The sequence below is a fragment of the Fundulus heteroclitus genome, unplaced genomic scaffold (assembly GCF_011125445.2).
Source record: "Fundulus heteroclitus isolate FHET01 unplaced genomic scaffold, MU-UCD_Fhet_4.1 scaffold_245, whole genome shotgun sequence".
Classification (NCBI taxonomy): domain Eukaryota; kingdom Metazoa; phylum Chordata; class Actinopteri; order Cyprinodontiformes; family Fundulidae; genus Fundulus; species Fundulus heteroclitus.
The window spans coordinates 73,152-82,796 of NW_023396656.1; the positions used below are offsets into that span (position 1 = coordinate 73,152).

Here is a 9,645-nt window from a genome sequence, read left to right on the forward strand (position 1 = left end):
GCGGTGTATGGGACACTGGAATTGTTTGTATTTAAACCAATAGCCTTTGACTTTAACCAAGAAAAACACTTAAAAACTGTAGTTGGCCTGAGCCTTTAAAGGATACATGGCAAACTAGGGCTGAGTTGGATAAAAGCACTCCATAAGTACTGGATCAGGCGATTAAAAGGTACATGGTAAGTGTACAATACAAGGTAAGGGCAGTGTTGAAGTTAAAATAATGTAATATGACACACACTGGGACATAATCAATCCCAGCTGGGCCTTCCTCGAGTAGGGTGTCTAGTGATAATGGCCGAAACACCCTGAGACCTCGAGGTTCACTACTGAAGATGTGTCCTTTTTTGCTTGTAGTTATCATCTGATTGGATAGTCAAACGGATGGTTCCCTTTTTGTAATTAGTCTATGGGCTTAACCTTTTCGGAGTGTGCGGCTAGATAATGACATGTGATGGCCCGTGCATTACCTTTAACTCTCTAGTCTAAACCGCCTCTGTTGACGGATGAGGTGGGGAGTTCTCACTACCTAACCTAGCCAGTGCCCCGGACTAGCCAGCCCTTTGAAAATCCAGTGGGTGATGCCCAAAAGGTTCTTGCATTAGGTGTTTCACTCTTCTTACCTTCGCCCTCCGGTCTTACCGTGAGGGAGTGGAGGGGGGCAGAGTTGTCAGCCCGGACAGGCGGGGGAGAATGCTAGCCCGGACAAGGCGGTTCTCCCTAGACTCTGTCTCCCGACCCCGACTCTCTTTGACTCTGTCTCCCGACTCTCTTTGACTCTGTCTCCCGACCCCTATTTTAACTGTAATTCCTGACCAGCACCCCTGGCCCCTTACCGAGTTGGCCTTATACCTTTAAAAAGGTACATGGCATACCAGGACTGGGTTGGAAGACTGTTTGGTCTTGACTTGTAACCAGAGGTATCCTGGACTGGGATCCTCTTCATACCTAGTTAACAATTCTTCAAGCACGCTGCCATTTTGAATTACCCATGATGCAATGGGACTGTATTTCGGTCTTATAAGGTCATTTTGCTGTCTATTTCTTAAATTAGACCCCTAAAACCACATATTGTGGCAAACATTAAAGACTTCTCCGTTGAGATACAATTCACACAATTGTGTTTTAATTTGTGTCCAGCTAGATAAAACCAGTACTTAAATGGATGATCCCATTAGACTACCCGCTGGCCTTGTCCAAGGAAAGGTATGGTTAACCCAGCTTTCCAGGAGTCGTGCGGTGTATGGGACACTGGAATTGTTTGAATTTATACCAATAGCCTTCGGCTTTAACCAAGAAAAACACTTAGAAACCGTAGTTGGCCTGAGCCTTTAAAGGATACATGGCAAACTAGGACTGAGTTGGATAAAAGCACTCTAAAATACTGGATCAGGCGATTAAAAGGTTCATGGTAAGTGTACAATACAAGGTAAGTGCATTGTTTAAGTTAAAAGAATGTAATATGACACACACTGGGACCTGATCAATCCCAGATGGGCCTTCCTCGGGTAGGGTGTTTAGTGATAATGGCCGAAACACCCTGAGACCCCGAGGTTCACTACTGAGGATGTGTCCTTTTTTTGCTCGTAGTTATCATCTGATTGGATACAATCAAAGGGATAGTTCCCTTTTTGTTATTTGGAAGCTTCTTATTCTATGGGCTTAACCTTTTCGGAGTGTGGGGCTGGATAATGACGTGCGACAGCCCTCACATTACCTTTAACTCTCTAGTCTAAACTTCCTCTGTCGGATAAATGGGACCGGGTTTTCTGAGGGAGACTTCAGATTGTTCTCACACAAGTGGTAATCGGACACTACGTGTGTGTATAATAGATTTCTTGAATTCTTACATTTCGTGTTGCTGTCTCCCTTAGAGAAATCTGTTTTCTTTGTCGATGCTCAGACATTGGATTCCAACAATTGGATTCTGGCCAGATTTATTAGTCCTCCTAAATGCTGACAACCCAGGGTCCAGACCAGGAAGCAGAGCCGTAGTTTAACACACCTCTCTGCAGCTTCTGTACTGTTACCCACCCATTATCCTATTGAGACGGTGTCTTTCCCACGGCCAAAACTTAACAAATCAAAAACTGATCTAAAAGGAACAAATCATAAAAACCTAATAAAAATCAATATGGTTCACCTTGAAACTAAAAATAAAATAATAAAATGTGGTCTATTAAATATAAGGTCTCTCCCTCCAAAGACTTTGTTAGTTAATGAATTGATTTCTGATAATCAGATTGATTTGTTTTGTCTCACAGAAACCTGGCTACAAGAGGACTACGTTAGTATAAATGAGTCAACCCCCTCCAGTTATTCAAATTTCCACATTCCCAGATCTGTGGGAAGAGGAGGAGGAGTGGCAACTATCTTTCAGTCTGATTTATTAACTAGTCCCAGGCCAACTAATAATTACAGTTCTTTTGAACATTTAACCCTCAGTTTCCCTCATCCAAACTGCAAAGCAATAAAACCTCTTCTGTTTGTTGTTTTGTATCGTCCACCAGGCCCTTACACTCAGTTTTGGATGAGTTGTTAGATTTCTTATCTGATTTGGTGTTAAATACTGATAAGGTTATTATAGTGGGTGATTTTAACATCCATGTTGACACTGAATGTGATAACCTTAGTGTAGCCTTTAAAACTATCCTAGATTCAATTGGTTTTGCTCAAAATGTGCATGAACCGACGCACTCTCGGCTCCATACTTTAGACCTTGTGCTGACATATGGCATTGATTGTGAAGAATTAACAGTATTTCCTCACAACCCTGTCCTGTCTGATCATTTTTTAATAACATTTGAGTTTAATCTAACTGAATTCTCCACCCCCAAAAGAGGGTTCCATTATAGTAGATTTTTATCGGATAATGCTGTATCAAAACTTAAAGAGTCTGTCCCCTTCTTAATATCCTCAGTATTGCAGAAATGCCCTGTAGATGGCAGCATTGCTGTTTCTTCCCATTCACAAATCGATACCTTTGCTAACAATGTGACTTCCTCATTGCGTTCTGCATTAGACAATGTAGCTCCCTTGAAAAAGAAGGTGATTATTCACAGGAAGCTGGCTCCTTGGTTTAATTCAGAGCTGCATTCCTTGAAGCACAATGTTAGGAAATTGGAGAGAAAATGGCGCTCTACACACCAAGAGGAATCCTACTTAATCTGGAGGGACAGACTATTGTTGTATAACAAGACCCTCCGCAGAGTTAGAGCAGCATATTTTTCATCATTAATTGAAGAGAATAAAAATAATCCTAGATTTCTCTTTAGTACAGTTGCCAAACTTACCCAGAGCCACAGCTCTGTTGATCCATCCATTCCCTTAGCTCTCAGTAGTAATGATTTTATGGGATTCTTCATAAATAAAATTGATGCCATTAAAAATAAAATAATTGGCATCCTCCCAAACATGATTACCTCATCCTCAGTAAGTGAGGCAGCATTGGAGGAATCTTTAGAATCTGCGCAGTGTTTGAACTGTTTAGAAGCAGTAGAGCTTTCTGAGCTATCTAAAATTTTAGCTTCATCTAAACCTTCTACCTGTATGTTAGACCCAATCCCAACCAAGTTGTTTAAGGACATATTCCCTTTGATCAGTGGCACTATTTTAGACATGATTAATCTATCCTTAGTAAATGGATATGTACCACAGGTTTTGAAAGTAGCTGTTATTAAACCTTTACTTAAGAAACCTTCTCTTGATCAAGATGAGTTAGTAAATTACAGACCTATATCTAATCTTCTTTTCTTATCTAAAATTCTTGAGAAAGTAGTTGCTAATCAACTTTGTGAACATTTACAAAGTAATGACCTACTTGAGGAGTTTCAGTCAGGCTTCAGAGCTCATCATAGCACTGAAACAGCTTTGGTGAAGGTCACTAATGATATTCTCATGGCCTCAGATAATGGACTTGTGTCTATACTTGTCCTGTTAGATCTCAGTGCTGCGTTTGATACAGTTGATCACAATATTCTCCTACAAAGACTTGAACATACTGTAGGGATTAAGGGGAAAGCATTAGGCTGGTTTAAATCTTATCTGTCAGACAGATTCCAATTTGTTCATGTTAATAATAAATCTTCCTCAAACTCTAGGGTCACCTGTGGAGTACCACAGGGTTCAGTCCTTGGACCAATTCTCTTTACTATATATATGCTTCCGATAGGCAAAATTATCAGACAGCATGGGATTAATTTCCACTGTTATGCTGATGATACTCAGCTATATTTATCCATAAATCCTGATGAATCCAATCAATTACTTCGACTGCAGTCATGTCTTGATGACATCAAAAGCTGGATGACTTTAAATTTCCTGCATCTAAATTCTGACAAGACCGAAGTTTAATCTTTGGGCCAGAGTCCTCAAAAAATAAACTTCTTAACCAATCACTTAATCTGGGTGGCATTAAACTGGCCTCTGGTAATAAAGTAAAAAATCTTGGTGTTATTTTTGACCAAGACATGTCATTTAAATCCCATATTAAACAGGTTTCCAGAGTTTCCTTTTTTCACCTCCGGAATATCGCCAAAATTAGAAACATTCTGTCCAGGAGTGATGCTGAAAAACTGGTCCATGCATTTGTTACTTCAAGGCTGGACTATTGTAATTCTTTACTATCAGGAATTCCACAAAATGCAGTTCAAAGCCTTCAGCTGATCCAAAATGCTGCAGCAAGAGTTCTGATGAAAATCAACAAGAGGGATCATATTTCTCCAATTTTAGCTTCCCTTCATTGGCTTCCTGTTAAATCAAGAATAGAATTTAAAATTCTCCTTCTAACGTATAAAGCCCTTAATAATCAAGCTCCATCATATATCAGAGCTCTGATTACCCCGTATGTTCCTAACAGAGCACTTCGCTCTCAGACCGCAGGTCTGCTGGTGGTTCCTAGAGTCTCTAAAAGTAGAATGGGAGGCAGATCCTTTAGCTATCAGGCTCCTCTCCTGTGGAACCAACTCCCAGTTTTGGTCCGTGAGGCAGACACCCTGTCTACTTTTAAGACTAGGCTTAAAACTTTTCTTTTTGACAAAAATTATAACTAGTGACTCATGTTACTCTCAGCTACCTTTATAGTTTTACTGCTATAGGCTTAGGTTACTGGAGTATATCAGGATCTAATTTTCTCACTATATTGAGTTCTACTGTTCTTCTATTATGCATTATGTGTTGTCATTTCTGCTTTAACTTTCTGTTCTCTCTCTTTTCTCTTCATAGTAGGTACACCTGGTCTGGCGTTCTGTTAACTGTGACATCATCCAGAGAAGACGGCTCACCCGCTACTACCATCTAATGTAGAACAGATTACTAGATCAATGTGTGCTTCTGTGCTTTTTGTTTCTCTTGTTGTGTCTCTGTTCTGTCTTCTGTAACCCCAGTCGGTCGAGGCAGATGACCGTTCATACTGAGCCCGGTTCTGCCGGAGGTTTTTTTTCCCGTTAATGGGTGGTTTTTCTTCCCACTGTCGCTTCATGCTTGCTCAGTATGAGGGATTGCAGCAAAGCCATGTACAATGCAGATGACTCTTCCTGTGGCTCTACGGTTCCCCAGGAGTGAATGCTGCTTGTCGGGACTTTGATGCAATTAACTGGTTTCCTTATATAGGACATTTTTGACCAATCTGTATAATCTGACCCAATCTGTATAATATGATTGAACTTGACTTTGTAAAGTGCCTTGAGATGACATGTTTCATGATTTGGCGCTATATAAATAAAATTGAATTGAATTGAACGTATTGTTGTTCATTCCCTGTGTCATGTTTCAGAACTCTTCTTAAGAACCTCTAAATCACTCCTCTGTTTGCTCTTCTGGCACAATTGCTCCTCAATACCTCATCACTCTCTCACCTGCCAGTCCACCCTCCAACATTTTGCCGTTCCATAACTTCCACTGGGAAAAGGAGACAATCATTAACTCCACCAATCTCCTGACCATCCTTAGCCTCAGTGGATATCCTCACTTCCTCTGCACCAGTACGACACCTTCCCCCTCCTTCTACAACCTGTTTTCAACTCATTTCAGTTTCAGATAGTAACCCTCCAATGTTTACCTTTAAAGAGGAGCAGGTTTCCTGAAGAAGACACCATATTGTCCTGCTTACACAAGTCCCATTACCTCTCCTCCAGGATACTGATAAGAATCATTCCCTCCACCAATCTCCTGCCAACTTCGTTCTCTAAAGATATCCTCCCCTCTTAACCAGTAAGAAACCATCACCCCTTCTTCTACACCACGTCCTCAACCCATTTCTGTTTCAGATACTAACCCACCTATATCTCATCCTAAATAGGACTGGGTTTCCCAAAGAAGACTTCAGATTGTCCAACTCACAAGTGGTAATCAAAATCTGTTCTTCTGTGTAACCTAGATTCCTGGAGTTGTTACATTTCCTCTTGCTCTATCTCAATTAATAGAAATCTCTTTTCCTTCTCAATGCTCAGATATTGGACTCTATAGTACTGTTGTCCATTCTCTGCGTCTATTCTGAGAAATCTCCTTAAGAACCTCCACACCACTTCTGACTGCCCTCCTGCCTGGACATCCTCCAAAGTTGTTTTCACCAACCAAAAACTTCAAGAGGGACAAAGGTAGACAGTCACAAAGTATTACAACACATTCTCCACCAATTTCAGTTTAAGGTAGAAACTTACTTTCCTCTCCCATGAAATGGGACCAAGTTTCCATAGGCAGGGATTGATGTTCTCACATCTGTAACTCATTGGTCACTCACCTCCTGGTGCACTCTCCATTGTCCAAACCTCCCACCTTGAAGAGAAGGACAGAAGGAGACAATAACTAATTCAACCAATCACCAATCTGCTGCCAACCTCAGCCTCTACTGATAAGTTCACCACTTCTGCACCAGTAAGAAACCAACTCCATTTCTTTTACAACAAATTCTAGACCCATTTCAGTTTAAGACAGTAACACACAAACCTCTCCCCTAATGCCGTCCTGGATTCTTGGTCTAAAACAAGAAGAATCATCTCGCTGTGCAGATTTACCAATAAACCTTTCAAACTTTCCTTTGGTTTCCGTGATTATTACCTGCAGGAGATTTTCATTTTGTCAGAAACATGACATAAGCGGGTCGAAAAGATGGATGGCCTTTCTGAAATAATTAAACCTAAAGTTAAAGTCAAGATAGCCAGATACAGAAAAAGAAACGCTTCAAATTCTGTTGCATTTTTGTAATTACAGAATAACAAAACATAGAAAAGAATTATAAACTTGTGTAGAGGACATCCAAGAATAGTCTTTGATGCTCAGACCAGGTGAGGAGAGGAAGATGTATTCCATTAATCAAGCTGATGGGGAAGATGCCAGCAACCTGCTGGATCTGGAACAAAAACTCCTACATCTTTCTCTAGAGGGTTGGCATAACAAACAAAGGACTATGGGAGTGATGCTGAACGTCATTAATGATGTAGATGCTTTTATGAACACACTGTTAATGGTTGATCTCCAGAAGAATGGAGAGAGGAGAACAAATGACTTCTCTGTAAGTATTGACAATCTTTCTCCACTGATTTCTCTCCAGCAATTTGCAGCTTGAGAAACAGAAATTGAGACCATAGGGGAGGACAGAAGGTCCTGAGTTGATGAGTTGTTAGAACCTGCTTATATTGGAGGCTAATTCTTCAGGTGAAGCAGCTTAACAATAACTTTTTAACAAAGGTCAGATTGTTGTCTTGGTGATCTTGTGAACGTGCCCTCAAAAGCCAAGGCAGTTCAGCTGGCAGGTTTTTGTAAATACTTCAAACTCTGACATTCTTTAATTGGTACATGCCGACAGACATCCACCACTTTTCTAGAACCTGTCAGAACCTTCATGTTTGAACAACATCTGTTGGTTTTTTTACACTAACAGATCAACAAACGTGTTCATAACTGCTCTCCTGCAAACACTACACATTAAGATCAAAATAAAAAATTGGAATGTGTGGTGGTATTGGTTATGATTGAACCTTTAATACAATACTCCAACAGAAGCTGAGGAAGAACAAACCTTATCATTGTACAGGATACAACAAAAATTTATTTTGCAGCATCTCTTTTTAGCCAAATTTTACAGCATTTAAAATACTTGGCTCATCCAGCCCTAACTCAGCACACTTCCTTCTCTCCATAGACTATAGGTGTGCAAAAGCTAGGACCTTCCTAGGACTGCTTCTGGTTACCAACTTGCTAACCTTCTGACCCCTGTAGCTCCCCTCCACCTATCACCTTTATATTTGGAGGGCCTTTTAAGAACCTTTTTAGAGGACAAAGTGTAAAACATTACAACCCTACACATGCATCACACTCCCCGCAGCGCATGTTTATTCTCGGGTCCCAGTGGAGGCCAAAGCCATAAGGTTCTACCCTTTGTGACACCAATGATGGAGCTATCGGGTTGAACATGGGCTCTCGTCTCCTTCTGTCCTTTTCAATGGTGTAAAGTACATCCGGGTAGGTCAATGCAGTGCAAAGCAGTGAGCTCAAAAACATTCGATTTTCGAGGCCTTCGATTTCCTCATGACTCCCTATTGAAAAGCATTGCTGGTGCTCATTAGGTACACTTTATGGCCTAATCAAATCAACCAAGGTCATTAACTATTGTTAATTGGACCATCAGGACCTAGGTAGTCTCATTTGACAGTCTGGTCCGACCCTTTCCGACGGTTCCAAGCTTGCAAAGAAAAAAGTTTTTTACGCCGAGCAAGACCCCCATACACACTCCATTTCTGATAGTGATTTTTCACTCAAACTTCAAACTACCCCTTGCCCTCTGAAGCACCCAGAGACTCCAATTTCACAAGACGCGTTACTCTGGTAGCATAGAACATGAAATTCTTGCTAACTCTAGATTAAGTTAAATTTATTCAAATCTCATTTTTGCAGTGGTGTCAAAATGAAATACAGCAATGTGTGGTTTCATTGCTTAGGATTCAAACTTTTGTACAATACTCCAACAGAAACTGAAGAAGAAACATAATCATTTTCAGGATACAACTAAATTTAATTTGGCAGCATCTCTTTTTGTTTGTATTAATGTCAACCAGATATAGTTGATGCATGTTGTTTGTTAAATAGTCTTTTTTAATGCAAGTTACATATATATACGTTATTTATAGGACTGGATGCGATAGCAGTAGGTATTAGCAATTTGTCCAGCCATAGGTGAAAAGCTATGTCTGTTGTGTTGGTGTGAGCTCGCATGACTCTGAGTCTGGCAGATGAACGGCTGCTGAACGAAGGCTCCTGGCTGGGTAAGGTCATCCCAGATCTTTGTGGTCTTTCAACGGCGATGGTTCAAGCAGATCTTTAGGCGTGGGACCGGGGAGCCGAGGATCCACTCAGCAGTCTTGATGACCACTGCAGTTGTTTGTTCTTGGATGCAGTGCAGCTGGCGTACAGGCCCTGTACATCCACGGATCTGGACGCTCTCTGTTGTGCTCTGGTAAAAGTTTTTCAGCAGAGTTGGATGGAGTTTGTTCCTCCTCAGCATTCTCTGGAAAAGAAAGACGCTTCTGGACCTTGCTGGGTAACAGGCTAGCTGACAGCTTTGCTAGGGCCCAGTACAACGCTGTCTTTTTGGCCCCCCCTATACACCTGCAGCCACCACACACACACACACACACACACACTTAACTGCTA

At 41.0% G+C, this 9,645-nt stretch overlaps 1 long non-coding RNA gene across 3 annotated transcripts; it reads left to right on the top strand.

The window, feature by feature from the left end:
• Positions 1-6,864, top strand: LOC110367026. 3 transcript variants are annotated; one of them, XR_004928705.1, is made up of 5 exons: positions 1-176; positions 6,132-6,207; positions 6,296-6,341; positions 6,447-6,593; positions 6,684-6,864. It is a non-coding gene; the product is annotated as an uncharacterized LOC110367026 (long non-coding RNA). The 3 variants fall into 3 exon arrangements; XR_004928704.1 differs by lacking the exon at positions 1-176 and adding an exon at positions 5,903-5,978 and having other exon boundaries at positions 6,064-6,207; XR_004928703.1 differs by lacking the exon at positions 1-176 and having other exon boundaries at positions 5,917-6,207.
• Positions 6,865-9,645: the final 2,781 nt, after the last annotated feature.